This window comes from Tachypleus tridentatus, chromosome 4, assembly GCF_004210375.1.
Source record: "Tachypleus tridentatus isolate NWPU-2018 chromosome 4, ASM421037v1, whole genome shotgun sequence".
NCBI lineage: Eukaryota > Metazoa > Arthropoda > Merostomata > Xiphosura > Limulidae > Tachypleus > Tachypleus tridentatus.
Window position 1 is genome coordinate 79,030,511 of NC_134828.1, and position 18,922 is coordinate 79,049,432.

The window sequence follows — 18,922 nt, forward strand, 5'->3', positions numbered from 1 at the left end:
CTTGTACCTGGCTTTTGGTAAATAGAACTTGGTGAAAAGGAGAGACCAAAGTCTTCTTTCAACATTAGCAATGAATTGTATGACTTTTGTATCATCCACATTATATTACCCCTGTTCTGTGAACTATATTTTTAATATAACCATACTCATTTCTGTAATCACCTAAGAAGTTAGTTTAGCCTCTTAAGCTACATTAGCATTTATTAGTATGCATATACTTCTATGAAGTGTTTTAAGGAAAGAGACTCCTTGAAATTTATATAATAGAATGAACAAAGAACAAAAGGATGGTTATTTAATACAGCCAGTTTAAAAGGAGGCTTTACCGGCTGTACTATTGCAAAAATATTGAGAATTGATGACAATAATGTATTATTTGTTCTGCTTAAATGAAAAGCTTTCTGTAGAAGAAGAGACTGCAATGGAGAATTGTAAGTTTTATTCAGTGTAGAGTATCTATGAAGTTGGTCAAACCTCTCTCAGAAACAAATATAAATAGTTTATATATGCTGTTTGTAATAACTATTTTAGCATATGGGCTTATGATTGTCACATCACACCTGATAAGTTACTTATGCAGTGATTATCTTGCATCAAAATAACAGAGGAACTTCACATAAATTATTGTTAACAGTGTGGTTTTTTTGCCATGTTCTGCCAAGTAGCAGATGTAACATATTTGTGAACTTTGTCATATCAGTGCCTCATGGTCTAGCTGAAAAAGCAGATACATGGAAAGTTTGTAAACTTGGAATGGATTGATTGGGATGATTACCTATCATAAGCTACAAAGGTGCAGAGGATAACAAAACAATAGTCTACTGATTGTTCTCAAACTTGGAAATTAAAAGATAATATATACTCTAAATATGTATGTAAGTAATAACTTCATCTATTCAAAATATTCCATAATGTTTGTGGGAATATGTGGAATAGTGTAAAAACACTAGTGTTGAAATCAATGAAAATGTGTCACAAAGAATGGGAAATGCATCTGTGTGAAACAGAAACATTTAAAATGAAACTATAAAGGAGAGAGAATTTGAAAACAAAACACTGGGCCTTGTTATGTACATGTTTTATTTCCAGCTGTGAAACTAACAGCTGATAGGATTTACAGTACTTGTTACTTTGACTACAAATGAAATTTTATAGGAAGAAGTCAATACTTATTTACATAAAATGTATCTGTGATCATAATAACAAGTAGAAAGAAAACAGAAAATAAATGGATAAAAATGTCATAACTGGTGGTACAGTAATGATTAATCAGTGCGGTTGTGACACGTAATTGAAGTTCTGTTTAAGGAATGTTAAACATGAGAAGTTTTACTATGATAAATCACATATTTAAACCTCATATGATATGATAAAATGAACAGTGCATGACTTTATCTTTATACTCACAACAGATTGCTGCAAGCAGGGTTAGAAATAGATGTAGCTATGTTCACACCTGTATTTGTCAAGAAACAATAGTCAGTCAGTGATACGTGATTTTGACACTCAGTCTGTATTCAGAACAGGGCACAATAATTTTTCCCAACAAGTCTATGTTTGCACAATTTTAGTAAAATAGATGTACCTGGTCTAGAAGGCTATTTTTTTGCTCAGGAACATTTGTTGAATTATTTGCAAGCCATAGCAATAGACCATGTTATTTTTCTTATGGTGTGGTGATATGTGAAGGAATGGTCATTACTGCTCTATATAATACAGTTCTTAAGCAAGGTATTCTACCTGTCTATGCCAATGTTTATCAAACAAGATACCTATTATCATTGCTGCTGTGGTATCTGTTACTGAAGGATATTTCTTGTCTACTCCAACTATGGTGCACTGAAACCAGTTTTAGCTAGCCAATAAAATATTAGCTATTCGAAAAACCAACAGACTATAGTGGGAAGGTGATATTGGAGTCATATCAGGCATAGTTAGAAATCATCTTCAAAATGAATGGGTAGGATGGTGAACAATAAGGTATTCATTTTGCTTCCTTGTCAATATTGACAACATTGAATAACAATGTTCTGAAAAGAAGAAACCTTAACTGAATTTGCAGAAGATTTAGAAGGGCCTGCACAGCTATCTTATCCAGACACTCCTTGAAAGAAGATGGATTCTTTGACAAGTGACTAATATAAAGACATCATAGTAGATGAGAATATAAAGATCATGTTGAAGCAGAATAGATGCATGACTCTAAAGGAAACTCTGCAGTTGACAAAGGAACTGGAATTCATCAAATTTGCAGATTAACTAATAATGAGACTATCTGGAATATATCAGAATATTAAATTCTATAGTGTTGAAACATTTAGTTTCTGTAGAAGAACTGGAAAAATAATCAGGCATATAGTTAAACAGAACAGAGGAAATAAACCATAGAACAATAGTTGTTTTAAGTGAGGAACTGTAAGCAAAGTTCTGTATGGAGTAAAGGCTCCTCCCAAAGGATACCAGATGGAGGAAAATGCTATAACTGTGTCAGATATGATTACTACATCAGACTCTGTAAAGAATTAACACCTAGTAATACTTCATCTGTTATAAATGAAAAAAGTTCATTATTTGTAATATGCTGATGAACACAGCTAAACTGTTTGATCCAATTTATTCATGAAAGGTGTGAAATTGCTTTCAGAGATAAAGAAAAAAAGACTGATCAATTTAGTATGTCATAAGAGACCAATGGTTGTAAGAGCTCTTCTAAATTTGAGGAATAAAGGATGTAACCTTATGAAGGAAAGACTCAACTGAGCTTGTGATAAAATGAAAGGTAGCTATGCCTTGAGTACTGATAAAACTTGGTTGTGTTGAGGTTACATGCTATGGTTGAACAGGTCTCATCACAAGAAAGAACAAACTCCAAGGTTAAGTATGGTTCAGAGGATAGGTAATTCAAGCCAAAAGTCTCTGCTGTGATTCTCTTTTGATGTACTGCATTGAAAGAATATCCAGCTTGGTAGCTTCAAAGAAGAACTTGTCAGCTGAGCCTCAAACTTTTGAAGAGCTAGTATTTTCTGTTGGGACTATTTTCAGAGAGGTAGATTCATCGGATCACATATCAAGAAAGAACTCTCCCACAAACAATACCGGACAAGATGACATTCTATACGTATATCATGGGTCTAGAAAGAGAAAACCATCAAAAAGACTATATGCATTTGCCAAATTAGTGTAGCATTTTATTCTATATTTTTACTAGATCTGTTTAAGAAATTTCACAATTCATAAAGGTGCAGTTTTGTAAGCTGTATTTTAATATTTTAATTTATTTGCAACTAAAAGAAGCTGCAGGTTTTTGATGTCATGAGATATTAGTTTTAGAAACCTCTAGAATAAAAGGTGAATTTTAAAACAACAAGTTTCTCCATGAAGTATGGAGTTAAGTCGATACGTAGTTGGGATTAAGGAAACTTATCACCCTGTTTGACAGAAGTAAATGAATTGGTTATTTGTTCTGGTACTGTGATTAGAGAGGTATAATGTTATTTGTAAACGTAAGTCTAAGAAATTACCACACTTTAAATGTGGTTTAAACTTACAGAAGCGTTTAGAAGAGGAAATAAATTAATTTTGTTTTATTAAGTGGACCGGAAAATAAATTTTTATCACGTGAAAATTCAAAAGAATCCACTCAAAAACAACAACAGCAACAAAATAATATTATCAACTAGCTAGTGAGTTTTTTGGGCTTGATGTTTACAAAAATCTAATTAGAATAGAAATAACAGGCTTAACTTTTAGAATTTTGATGGAAATTTAGACTTGAAAGTTGATAAGTTAGATAGTGCATTAAAAATTTGTAATGTGTCAGTTCCTGTTTATGTCATGGGAACTAGGAGACCTGTTATAAGACATGTGAAAATCAGTAGCAGGAGCTGTAGACATACATAATCATGATCATGCGTGTGAAGTGGTATTCGTCCTTCTGAGGTTGTCCTCATACAATTGTCACAAGTAGGTGTAAAGGTATTTTAATTTCTGGGCCTCCTGAAGTTATGGTCGCTACTGTATTTATCTAAGTTTTGTTTTGATCTTCAACCAGTGAAGTTGGTTTGCGTGTTCTTTTGGAATGTTATTACCAGTTTATTACAATAAAATTTGTTGTCAGCTTATTTTAATTTTATCATTTATTTAATTTTCTTGTTCCGAGTTTTAATTTCATTTTATTTGGATGTATTGTAAATATTTTTTGTGTGCAGTGCCCTCTGAGCTTTCAATGTCGTCACAATTATCTGTTATGCATTTACTGATAAAATTATTATAATATTTTATAAAAATATTATAATTATAAAATAATTATAATACTTATATATTGTGCAACTTATCTATCTATCAGCTAGTTGTCCTTAATGGAGGTTACCACACTTACTACATTTTTGTTTCTGTTTTAAGTGTGAGGGTTATGGGCGTTTTATCAGCGCCTAATTACTCTTCTTAACCCTGCCCTGGTCAGCGGACTGATAACACTAAAAATTTGGTTTTGATTCCCGCGATGAGTATAACCACCGATAGCCCTTTGTGTAGCTTTGCATTTAAAAAAATAAACTGCTTTTTTTAAGCACAACTGCCTATGAAAAACAAAAGAGTCGTCACTTACTCTCTGAAATCTATATTCTTATAAAATTATATATATATGTGTGCAAAGACACACATACAGATTCAAAGCTTTTTTGAACACTTAACAATAACTGATAGAAGCAAACACGTACGTACTGTTTATTGAAATATATTTTAATATTATATGGTTAAAAAGACTGTAAACCTTAAGATATGTGCTCGCTTGTATGTGCGTGAATTCACGCTGCACACGAGAAAGCTTTCAAATAATAATAATAAAAAAGAGCCTCAGAAAAGTAGGGAACTATAGTGACACGTGAGATAGCTATGATAAGACGTAATATAAACGAACCATGCGAGAAAAGCAGGAAAAATCGTCAAGTCGTGCTTTCCTTCATGTGCATCTGTATATCAGAATTTATAGTGTTGTACACTTCTCTGAGCACGATTCTCTACACCCATTAGTCACTTTCAGCTGCTTCTATACAAAACAATTTGTCATGCTGGATTTCTACACAATACAACTTACTATTGTTATTATACGTCGTGTACGGGTGTTTTTCTAAGAATTTATGCTCATGTTTTTATTGTCGTTTCATATGTCGGTGTCTTGTTTTTTTCTGGTATCAGTATTGGGAATCTGTTTGACGCAAGTGCCTTTTCATTTAAAACAACAACAAAAGCCGAATTCGTACAAGATAATTACATTTTACAGAGGCAGATATTGTTAACATACTTATCACCAATGTAATAACCACATTTCAAATAGCAATACTGAGGGACTGTTGTTCAGCCTGGTCCCAAGAGAACTGTTTTAGTAGGGAGGTGTAGCTTTAAGCGTTTTTTTTTTTTTCTATCAGAAAAACAACATCAGTACACATCTTAGTCATGTGTACTGTTCTTAAAAGTAAAACGTGATAGGAAACATAGAGTTCAACTCTCCTCTGCCTCTTCCAATTAGTATCTCTGTCTGAGCTTTGGGGCAGCTGTCCCAATTATGGCGACGCCACTACTTAACACAGACTAGGAAGTAAAAGAAAAAGTAATTTACAAAATGTGGAATAGATTATAAAAGTTTACATTTAATTTTAAAAATGTATTACTTTCAAAATATTATATTACATTTCGGTTTGTATCGAAATCTGGTTTCTAGCGTTGTAAGTCTCCGTAGACATAAAGCTATGCCACTGGATGGGCCACATTTTAGTATTATAAAATTCTTTACACTATAATCTGTCCACGTATCTAACTGCAGAAAAAGACTGGATATTATTTATTGAAATACTGGCTGAAGGGGGAAAAATGAACAAACCCGGATTGTAGGTGTGAGTTCGGAAGAGCGACGAGAACACGTGTTTTATTTCACATGATTTGAAATTCAATGTTTTAGATCACATCTTTGGTGATGCTTCTTTCTATAAGTTTTTGTTTGCAATAAAATCTATTGCTCGTCAAAGTCCACACAGTATAATATGTACAATGATCCGTGAGTTTTACGGAAACAGCACTGACTTGATGGGTTGAAATAAACGCGAAATAACTGTTTAAGCCATAAGATAAACCTGTATGTCTAAGGCTAGAAGAAGGTGGATTTCAGCTCTATAAGAGATAAGGATGAAAAGAAATCTCATCTAGAAGCCCAGGGTTTTTCTACCTGCGATCAACTTTGGAAAATGTAGGTTTTGCAATCTGGCTCGAAGGCTTAAAGAAGGCATCTATCGCGCAGGCAGCCAAGCGTATGTATTCAAATTATTAAGGCTACACGATTAAGTGGTACTGTATTAGCAAATAGAAATATTGTCTTCACACTAATTTATATGTATTGAAATACGAAATTCCTTTTTACTGCTTATTGTTGTTACAGGAAAATAGATTTGCAATTATGCTCACTCACACACAAAAATATATTATTTATTAAACTTGTTCGTCACGACAAAATGTTCGATAGACAGTGGTGAATTATAAACGCTATGTAGTAATATAATTACTCTGTGTGATGTAAACGTAGCAATTCAGATGAATTACAACCAGTTGAAAATACTTGGATGGAAAATACCATTAAATCTGGTGTGACTGTCTAGACTGCTTAACGTAAGCTGTCATGAAGCTTCGTGAAATTGTCTACACTCCTTGAGATAAGACACCACCAAGTTTTGTGAAACTACCTATACATCTTCAGGAAAATTTCATCAGGTAATATGAAACCACTTATATTCCTTGAGCTAAGGCATCATTAAGTTTGGTAAAACCATTTATATTTCTTCAAGTAAAATAACATCAGGTCATATGAAACCACCTGCATTCCTTGAGTCAAGACATCATCAAATCCTGCGAAACTACCTGCATTCCTTCAGTTAAGACATAGTAAAGCCTGTTGGAGCTGCCTATGCTCTTTGAGGTAAGATATTTAAGTCTTGTGTGTGTGTGTTCTTATATCAAAGCCACATTGGGCTAACTGCAGTTGCCGCCGAGGGTAATCAAACCCCTGATTTTCGCGTGTTTAATCCGTAGACTTACCGCTGTTCCAGCGGGAGACTTAAGTCTTGTGAAAGTGTCGTTTGATCTCCTACATGTAAGTTCATAGTCTGATAAGGCTACCTAAGCTGTATTTCAGGTCCGTTATCAATCAGTCTGGTAAACTGTCTTCCACACGTAATTCAGCAATAAGTCTGTTGGAACTCTCTAGACTTCTACTTGTGATAAATACATCATTAAATCTGATGAAGTTGACTAGATTCCAAATTTTACACAATCATAAAGTCTAGTGCATTCGTCTAGTAGATTCTTACATATAAATTATCATTAAGTCTGAAGAAACTTTCAGCACTCCTACAATGAAGTTGTCAATGTGTCTGATGAATCTCTCTAGACTCCTTCCTGTTTGTACGATTTTTTTAAGTTTGGTGAAACCAACTAACTTCCTACTTGCATGATATCATTGAGTTTGGTTCAATTGTTTAGTTTACTTTGACCAGATGACAATAAGTGTGGTGAAATTGGATGCACTCATTCGTATAAGACATTTTAAAATTTGGTGTAACTGTATATGATCTTTCCTGTAAGACATCTTTAAGTTTTGTGAAACTACCTAGAAGTCAGTAAAACCTGAGAAGCTCTCTTAAAGATATCCATATAGTTAGTCAAGTCAATTTCCTACCATGGTTTTACACATAAACTTTGTTTTCCAACGTGATGTGAATTATATTCGCAATGTTGGATCTGTTTGTCATCCAATTTGCTCGCCATATACTCAGGTATTACATTACGTTTATCTCCAAACTCGAATATAATTAAAATACTATCAAAATTATTTGATATTATTTACAGAACGAAAAATGCATATCACGGAGAAAACAATAATAGCATAAATTTATGTTTTCCTGCTCGAAAATTCAACAAACCTAAGCTAGAAAACTAAAAATATTTTATAATGTACATAGTTATTATTATCACTACTTTTTGTTTAAAACATTCATTTTCTTTCTCTAACTATATTACTTTCAGCCAGTGAATGTCAGTTATTCACTACCGATAAAATAGTTTCTATTCCTTGTAGTGTTTTTCACCAAGAAACTAAGCTTACTCCTATTTCTTTGCTTGATTTTGTGAAGGCAAGCACAAAGCTGCACAATGGGCTATTTGTGCTTTGCCTCACCACGGGTATCGAAACCGGGTTTCTAGCAGTTTGAGTCCGCAATCATACCGCTGTGACACAGCGAGGCTCTTTATTTGAACAAAAATACTATGATTTTATCTGATATAATATATATATATATGTCATCAGATATAAAATAAGAATAGAATGTGAAAAACATTCTGATTGAAAATTTACATGCAATAAAGAAACGACCCCACCATAAAATCTTAAATAGACCCTAGCCTTCTTGTATCGACCGTTCTTAGTCATACTATCTAGCTTGATAAACAGAGTGAGAAGGAATGAAGCCTGCATAAACTTCGCTGTGTAAGAGTACTGAATCAGATCGACTGATTTCGAGACTTTCAATTTAGGTCTCGAACTTTTGAGGTTTCTTATTAGTACAGTAACAGCAGATATTACATCTGTACAACAATCAAGTCATCAAACATAACTCAGTGAATGCTTTCATACTAGTTGAAACTATCTCAATAATGAGGCAATTTAAAATTGTATTTTTGTCAATACAGTAGAACTTAGAAATATTAGAAAATATTGTTAGATTATGTAGATATATAAACGAATATAATTCGATCAATATATAAACAGATAAGTTGTTAACATCAAGTCAGACGTCTGTTATTAAAAGTTTACTTAGATTCTACTTGAAAAAAAATCGAGATGGGATTATAATATGCACAAATATATCAATGAAATAGAAACCCTATAACCCGAGCGCTTTCGAAAGGTGGAGCCTTGTAAAGACTTCTTGGACCTACGTGTTTTTAGAACATCATGAGTACACAAAATATCAAGATAGGTAACTTGTTTGCCATCTCAAAATGTTTATTACTGAAAGTTTTATACAAACATGTATTATTTAAAATCCAACTTGTCGTGGTGAATTATTTGAATATACAGACGTAGAGTACGTTATATTAAAACTGTTTTGGAACCTCACAATGTCGTTACAATCCATATTGCCACGTCTGGTCACGCTTTATCTAGCCACGACGCATCTTGACAGTAGGTATGTAGTGTAGGTTTAATTGCAAAAAAATTCCATCTTAAGGGTGAGATGTCTAAAGTATATCATTATTCCATGATGTTATCATGGCAACGGCTTCCAGTAGCAATTTAGACAATCTGATCAGACAGATTTATAGTTGAACAGGAGGTATGACTGAAAGCCTTATCTTGGTGAACACATATACTGTTAGCCTCGTTTCCAGACTCTTGGTTATATTGCATACTGTGGTAAGTGGATGGCTCTTGCCACTGACCTTTGTGTTCATGGATTCTCAATTGTTAGCTGACGTCACACTTTTCTTATCACAGCTGTGGTACAACATCTAGCAGGCCTCGTTTTGAATGTTTGTAGTTCTTTAAGTGGATGCATACTTTTTATTTTCCAACTACATGAAGTACAAGGATACTATCCCCTTGAAAACTTTAAATCCCAGATCTGAACATATATTTACAATCTGAATTATGAAAAATTTGTGTCGGAAACAACTGGTTTGGTTTGTTTTGAATTTCGCGCAAAGCTACACGAGGGTTATCTGCGCTAGCCGTCCCTAATTTAGCAGTGTAAGACTAGAGGAAAGGCAGCTAGTCATCACAACTCACCGCCAACTCTTGGGCTACTCTCTTAACAACGAATAGTGAGATTGACCGTCACATTATAAGCCCCAACAGCTGAAAGGGCGAGCATGTTTGGTGTGATGAAGATTCGAACCCGCGACCCTCGGATAACGAGTCGAGTGCTCTAACTACCTGGCCACGCCGAGCCCGGAAATAACTGTTATATACTATTTCCAAAAAGTGAACAATTTTTGGTGGTATTAAACATGCTGTGTAAAACCAAAAGATGAGAAAATGTAGTTCTAATACATTCTGTGCCATCACAACTTGATATCAGATGTGGTCATTACGTAACTTGTGGATTTGCAGATTCAAAATTGTTTTACTATAATGTATTCCTGTATCCAAAAAGTGTGTTTTATCTGAGGCTTAACTAAACATATTTCCTGATCATAAATTTATTCATTACTTTGAGATTGAAGTACTAAAATTAGGGATATTTTTGTAATGGAAAAACCTTTTAGTTTAAGTATTCGTATCCTCTCAATTACTCATCTCAAATGTTTGCATCAAATCGTTGTTTTGTTGAATAGTACAGTTCAATTAAAAATAAATTGGTTGTTTTATACTCGCGTTGGCTTTCTGGTTCGGTGATGATACCGAAAAAAACTATTTTCATAAAACTTAAGATGCATTACTTGGATCATATTCGCGAATTTTAACATTAACAGTTCTGACATATATCATTTGTAAAAGCACCTTTGCATTTGATAAGTTAAAAAGGTAATTTTCATTCCAAAGTAGCAATATTTCAATCTATCCAGCCTGTCTCACACATACCTTCATATTTCCGTCTGTTCTCAGTTTCTTAACTCCCATTTTGCTTATTATAAAACGCAATAAACTTGATTTATTAATAGTTTCTTATTGGTATTTTATAATAAAGGAAATGAGCAAGTGTAGTTCGGCTCACATTGTTTCACTTTATTACGCATAGATCACGGTATTGTTTGCTGCTAGACGCAAAGACATAAAATAAACAATCGGTGCTCTGCCCACTGCGAGTATCGAAACACAGTTTTTAGCGTTATAAGCTCTTAGCCTTGCCGCAAAGTTACCAGAGGGCTGTATTATGATATTAAAAAAATATAGTCAGTATTTTTTAAAATTACGGACCTAATAAAGGTCTCTTTGAGGTGAGTTAAAGACATTCGATGGTCAAAAACAAACAAGAACAACAACAAAAATGAGAATTACTTGTGTTATATGAGAAAAGACTGGAAACTATAAGTTAGGATTTTTAATTGAAATTATAATTTGAAAGTGTAAAAATAAACTGTTTGTTGTTTTTTTTCTGTCAAGTGCGCGAGCACTTATTATATGTCATCCCTGCTCGTACTGGTACATTTTTAAAGGTTGTAAATGGTTTTATGGTTTGTTTATTTTGAATTTCGCGCAAAGCTACACGAGGACTATCTGCGCTAGCCGTCCCTAGTTTAGCAGTGTAAGACAAGAGGGAAGGCAGTTAGTCATTACCACCCACCGCCAACTCTTTGGCTACTCTTTTACCAACGAATAGTGGGATTGATCGTCACATTATAACGCCCCCACGGCTGAAAAGTCGAGCATGTTTGGTACGACGGGGATTCGAACCCGCGACCCTCGGATTACAAGTCGAACGCCTTAACCCACCTGGTCATGCCGGGCCCTGGTTTTATGGAAAAGCTGGATTTTGTTTAAGCCTATCATAACCAAACTTATTGCGCTCAGTCTCAGGCCTTTATATTTAAACTAGTATAAAAACCCGCCATAAGTGACGAAAAACACATTGATGATTAACCAAATTTATAAAAGTTAACTAAAATGAATGCGTTTGTACCTCCAAAATATACCTTCTCTTTATATATTTCATCAGTCTCAAATTAACTTTTTAATCACCACAATTCCCCCTTCCAGTGGCACAGCGGAATGTCTGCGGACTCACACTGCTAGAAACCGGTTTCAATATTTGTGGTGGGCAGAACACTGATAGTATAGTCAATTATGTAACTTTGTGCTTAATTCCAAACTATTATAACAGTTTTAGTAAAACCTAGTCAGAAAAATTAAATCTTATCGTTAAAAAATATGCATGCAATTTGAAACAGACTTAAATAGCACTCATGAACCTTTTCATTGTATTTTAGATTAAAAAGAAAAAATTCAGTCCGTTATAAAACTATTTTGCCAAAATGATACCCCTGAAACCACGACCTTGAAAGGAATTTTATGCCATCCTCTTATAAACACGATTCCCGGTTCCTTTTTCTTTCATAATACTAAACGGTGAACTTTGCCAACATGAATGTGTTTCAGATATGATATTAGTGCGTTTTCCCGGTTTTATGAAAAGTCTCACACATTTCTGCACAAATTTTGAACTTTTTCGACTGTACAAAGGATATAATATTTGAGAGTAATAAACGTTTTTTTTTTTATGTTTGAACACCAAGTAGGTAATATGTGTGTTTAAATACCAATGTAATATTTATTAATTAAAATTCATTAACGACTTAAAACTTTTTAACCACTGACTCAATAACGTTAGTAATAGTAATTTAATTTAAGCATTTGCTTAATACATAAACGTAACTTAAGGCTTAGCTGAAACACTACTTGGTATTTTTTTTTGCTTTTGACTACATCTCAATCTCATAAGACTTCTGAATTTAAACCCTTTTGCTGTCATATCACCAACGTTATATAAAAACAGATCAAAACAAACCTTTCTAATGAATCAACATGAATACCATAGTTGACTTATGAACAATCCGGTGATAGCTTTGTTGCTAAGCGACGATTCACGTTGTTGAGCATATTCAAAAGAAAAAAGAGCGTGAAAACGTTCCTAACAGAGTGACAAAGGGAATCAGTTAGTGATAGATTATATATCATGTACTGTTCACACATTAAGTAAGAGTTTTGTTGCACGAGCTAATTCTATTTTGTTTTCTCTAATTACCGGAAAAATGAAGAATGTTTCCTTTTTTATGTCAAACTTAGGAGCGTTTGTAATAAATGGCACTTTCATAAGAAAATATAGATTTTTATTTTTAGATTAGCATTTCAAAACAAATTAAATACGTAAAAGATAAAATTTTCGCTAAAAGCAAAACATATTTGAACATTTTGGAGGAAAATAATAAAATATTTACTATGTCAAAGCCTATAAGATCAACAACAAACAATAAACGAAATTTGAGCAGAATAATCAAACGATATCTAACACCAGGCAACAGAAAGAAATGTTTCTCTTTTACTAGACAAAATTCAACTGTTTATAAGTAACTTAATGATGCTGATTCTAAAATTCATATTGAAAATTACAAATCACCTCTGGTTGTTGAGTAGATATATATATATATATATGATAGATGTATTCAAAATATTCCTCTATATTGCAATAATAGTAACTTTTCCTTTAATAGCTTTATTTATTCATTGAAAATTACATTTCGAAATGTTCAAAAACAATATATAATAGCAATATCAGTTTAATAAGCAATGAGTATAATAGGATTATATACTGAAGATACATTCGGACTATGTTCAAAACTTTCATCATGGTATCATTTTTTATTTTTTGTTACAAAATGTCTGATTGACTTGTATGGTATGGGTAGTAACACTTTTATTGATAAGCAAAGAACAACGTTTCGATCTTTCTGGGTCATTTTCAGGTTAACAAAAAGAGTTTGCTTGACTTACTGCACCTTTTGTGTTTGTTCTCAGTTTTACGCTCTAAGAACCTACAACAATCTCTCATCATCATAGGATTTCATCGTCCTTGACATTCTATTGTAGATATATCTCACCGTATTCATTGTTCACTACACCTATATCATTTGGAAAGAAGTCTATATGGAAGTGTAAGAAATGTATCTTTAGTGATATCCTAGACCCGATTTTCCTGTAGATCTCGAGCGTATCATCAATCATCACAGCATAATTTTTATCTCTGAAATTTCATAAAAATAGTTGACAACCAATATGAATGAATTTCAGTTCTCTCTGATTGAGCACTGTTTCAAAATCATTGTCCATCAGTACTTCTCGAATTTGTGACTTAACTAAGATACATCTTTTAATTTTTACTATACTGATTTTTGGAAACTTGTCAAATCGATGTCTGAAACCACTACCATATTTGTTTATTCCTTCTTGAGTCCCAGTTTAACATGAATTAGGGACAGAAACATATTTTGAGGATTCACCAGATGTTGATACTCAATACTCCGTTTATCTGCTATATAATTATCTTTAATTAGCCATTTCTTCTTTTTGAAATTATTTTTATTATCTCGGCTGTCCTGTAGACAATGTTTAGTACACTAGCTCTGCATGCCTGTCAGAGTGCAATAAATTGTAGATAACTATATATTTTCCACTTATAGTGATCATATTTGATGGTTTCAAGCATAATCTGCAGGCATGTATAGTTTTTTTTTCATGTTACCAGCATAAGCAACAGAAATTGATGGCTTAGTGTTACCATTTTGCAAAAGTGCAGCTTTTAGATTAACTTCAGTTGAGTCGAAGAATTTCCAATCATAAGTATCTAATTCTTGTATTAGTGCATCAACATTTGTACAGAAACACAAAGTGTCTTGCATGCTGTATAGAAAAGCAAAACTTTGATGATGACTTTGATAAATTGAAACTCTTTTATTTTTCCTGAAGATAATAAATTGCCTTGATGTAACCGCCTTTCCCATGTCGCCTTGATAAGGACAAGTCACAAATCAGATCATTTATCTTTTTTTGAGTGATCAGATGAGACAGTTTATGTTGAGGTATCACAGAAGGAGTATTATTATATGAAGAGGAGGAAGATGATTCATTGTCTTCTTTACAGGATAACTTTTCTGTTTCTCAATTGCTGCTGGATGTGGCACTGGAAGACCATCCTCATGAGGTACAGTTTTTATTACAGATGCAATATCTGGACATTTAATGTGTTGTTTAGTTTTGCCTGAATATCCAGAAACAACAGTCGTGCAAAGATAACAAACAGTCAGTTGAATGATCTTTGGGCTCATGTTATATAACGGGAACTGCAAATGACATACTTGCTCTATTTTTTTATTCAGTCACTGTGTCAAGCCTGATATGTAAACTAACTATACAACACACACGTAGTGCCCAATGTTTTTCTTAATAGCCAATTTCCCCCCTAAAATAGCGGTAGTAAGCTATTTACCTTGTGTGTGATGTTTGTCCCTCGCAAAAATGTATTATAGTTTCTAAAAATGTAACAGAAATTATTTGGTAATTTTTGCACTTTCGAACTTTACTTGGAGACATCAGGAATTTCAATTTTTTTTCTAAAAATATAATAAAATGTATGTTTACAGAACTAAAGTTTAAAATATTAAAAAAACGTTTTACATGATTTGATTATATTAAGAATGTGATGCGAGGCTGAAGATCAGACTTTGTTTTGACTGTGAGCGAAACAAGACAAAGTGACCAACTGAGTGAGTGAGAGGCAACTGAGAGAGGTTTCTAACTTCGTCACTTTTGTGCTCAGTCGAGGAATCTCTTGAATATTCTGGCAAATTAAGCACGTGAGGGTAACATGATTCCTGGGCGAAGCAAGTGAGCGTGGAAATGAAGCAAAAGTGGTGAAATTCGCAACAGTTATATTGAGAACAAATAGCATATATGAACAATATATTTGATATTTTACACCAATACAATACAGTCAGTGTTTGAAATTATTTAAAAAATGTATGTTTTTGCCTACTGAATTATCTAAGTAAATCTAATTTCACACCATGAATCTATTATACCGAGTTGATTGCCTGATATTTCACATTGTGGCGATAAAATATTCGGATATTAAACTAACTCAAGATCAAAAGATTAGGGATAAATTCTAATTACAATTTTGAAATCAGCCTTATAATTTTACCCAAAACCAACTGAGTTTTGTCCAGTAGTAAATTTTTTGTTATCTAGAGCAATTAAACCACATATTTTAAGTGTTCTTCTACTCGTGAAATAAGAACCTCACAGTTATTACTTTAAACTTACGATGAAGCATACAAGTAACTTTATGAGTTTCGTTCTTCTTGTTGTTTAAAGTTAAGCACAAAGCTTCACAATGGGCTATCTGTACTTTCCCCACCACGGATATCGAGACCTGGTTTCTAGCGTTTAAGTCATAAGACCTGCTGCTGCGCTACTGAGATGCATGGGTGTTGTAAATATGGTATACTGTATTGTTTATTTAATGTTGCTATCATTATCAGTATTGATTAAAATGCGTAATATATACATTTTTTTATTATTATAATATCTATATTATAATCATTATTTAGTACAGTTAGCTTAGTATATCGTTTTAGAAATATCATAAATCTTCTGAGTTGGTTGAGCTTTGTGACGCATCATTGGGTTGATGGTCTAAAATCAGGGTACCCAACTGATGGGCCCGGCATGGCTAGATGGTTAAGGCATTCGATCCGTAATTTTAGGGTCGCCTGTTCGAGTCCCCGTCACACCAAACATGCTCGTCCTCTCAGCCGTGGGGGTATTATAATGTTACGATTAATCTTACTCTTCGTTGGTTAAAGAGTAGCCTCAGAGTTGGCGATGGGTGATGATGATTAGCTCTGCCTTCCCTCTAATCTTACACTACTAAATTAGGGACGGCTAGCGCAGATGGTCCTCGAATCGTTTTGCGCTAAATTCAAAACAAATCAAATTCAGCTGATGAAACAATAGATTTTAATCTTTACAATGAATACACTTAAGAACGGTATATTTAGTTAGTTATACTATTATCAGACTGATTTTTAGTCTTTATCTACGTAGGTAGTTTTCTTTGATCAAAAAGTAATATTAATTAAACAGTCTCTGAAACTTGTAAAGTTTCGTGATTAAACATTAAATAAAAAAGTTATTTAAAATGAACGTATTATAATACATTAAACTACAACCTTGGCACAAAGCGGCGTTTTAATTTACGTCCAAATTAGCATGAAATATTGTTTTCGTGTTAAAAGACTCATGGCGCTGAATACATTCAGAAGATAATTAAAGGCAGTCAGTATATTATTCCAAAACAGGGTGGAATTATTTGTATTTTTCTAATTATGATGTCTCGTTCACAGTTAAAAGGAAAACCACTTTCTGGTTACTCTAGGATTATACGACTTCCCATGGTTTTAGCATGGACCTGCATACCTCAGGTCACTAACCTTTTGTTGTTCATAGTTTTGTTGCAAGTAGAAATATGTTAGACTGAGATTGAATTTCAATAGAAAAGAATAACAATTATACTGCACAAATCTTAATTGGATAATTTTTACTAATATGTCTTGTGCATGAGCCCTCACTTTATTTGTGGACTCATAAAGTATTGTGTTCATTTGTTATACAATATTTTTAAACCGAAAATAACTTTTGTAGAAACGTTCTTTCAAATCTTTTATTAATTACATTAGAATAAAACTAAATCCATTCTGTATACAAGTAATAGACATCAAATGTGGATATATTTAGGTAATTATATTCACTTCAAGAATAAGTGTTCTCAGAGAACGTCTTTTTCTGTATATGCAAATCACAAACATTATGTACGAAGAAGTGACAGTAAACATTAAAATAAGTTTATTTAGACAGTACGAAGACTTAATTTCTTAACATTTCAGTTCTATTTGAAATTTTAATTCTGAAACTGTGTTTGCTAACAAGGTACGAACAATTGAAAACATAGCTGCTTTTCCAACATTATTCTGTACTCTTTTTATCGCGGGAAAACAAGAAATTACTTTGTTTTGGTTAATTATGGACAAAAACAACGGTTCTGGGATTTTACTATAATTCAGTTGTATGTATTTTAAAGTGCATCAGGACTAAGCAAGTGGATACTTATAATGTATAATACTGTCTTCCATTCCGAAAAATGAAAAGTCACCTAACAACATAGAATATGATCTTATTTTCAGAAAACTGAAAAGTTACCTAACAACATAGAATATGCTCTTATCTTCAGAAACCTGAAAACTAACCTAACAACATAGAAAAGGGCTACGTGTTAGCCGTTATAAAGTATATTTTTACTAAAATCCCGGAAATTCACGAAATTAAAATATGCAGCTTCGTATATCATGATAACAATTAATCAGCGCATTTCTCATAACAAACTGGTGTTTAGAAAAGCAAGGAATAAAATATAATATAATAGTAGGATAAAACAAAGCTTATTTACAGAAAATCTTAATTAGGTAACAGTGTAAAGATGTATAGTTTTAGAAGTTGCTATGATTTATAGTTTTCGATACAGCCGAGGTATTTATTCTTTTTGAGTCATAAATTACCACACATCATCGAGAGTTGCTAATTAATAAATCAGTGTTTAGACAATTAAACAATTAAGTTTGAAATTTAACATGATTTAAAATATAATGTTAATTAACATGTTTGGTTTGCTCAGGAATAAGGACCGACTGGTATATATACAAGCACAAAGATTTCGAGGCTGACATTTTGTTTATATTAGCGCGTGCTGTTCTGAAAAAAAAAATTAGAAAGTTCAGTACTATATAATTCTTTTAAGAGAAAATTTATTTTAATGTTGAATTATCTTTAGACAGTTAATTGAAATTCGACATAATAAAATCAAAGCCGTAACACTAATGATTTGTACGAAAGAATTGTGATGCACAGTAGTTGTGTTTCAATAAATAAAATAAAAAAATCAGTTATGTATACAACAAACCATAATTTAATTATTCAAAATCATGTTTTGAAAATGATCTATTACTATTACTTACAATTCATGTAATTATAATACAGTACTTCCAGCTCTTGTTTCAAGCCAAGAATCATGATGGTTACGCACGTGAAACTCGTTTCGAAGACGCTAACAAGGTAAAATTCTGACATACTTTCCGATAAAGAAAAAAAAGGGGGGAACAAAACTTATTTAGAGAAAAAAAATAATTTAAAGGAAGAAAACTCGACTTCGTAATGAAACTACGTAAGAGTGTTGGACAGTCATTGATTTATTTAGTAAATAGTAAAAAAACTCCGTATCTACAGTTCCACGTTGAACATCTTCCTTACTTTGGTTCGTAATGTTAGAAG

General features: G+C 32.9%; 1 protein-coding gene and 1 long non-coding RNA gene across 3 annotated transcripts in view; one reads left to right on the plus strand and one right to left on the minus strand.

Annotated features, from left to right (window-relative positions):
• The window catches only part of LOC143249518 (uncharacterized), a 107,935-nt gene that overhangs the window by 17,315 nt on the left and 71,698 nt on the right, over window positions 1-18,922 (minus strand). For both annotated transcript variants that reach the window (XR_013027811.1, XR_013027812.1), the window contains one exon: window positions 12,552-12,674. This is a non-coding gene — a long non-coding RNA (uncharacterized LOC143249518). The remainder of the gene's footprint in view (window positions 1-12,551; window positions 12,675-18,922) is intronic.
• LOC143249517 (uncharacterized) overlaps window positions 1-18,922 on the plus strand; it is a 140,894-nt gene that overhangs the window by 4,321 nt on the left and 117,651 nt on the right. The gene's annotated exons all lie outside the window — the stretch shown is intronic.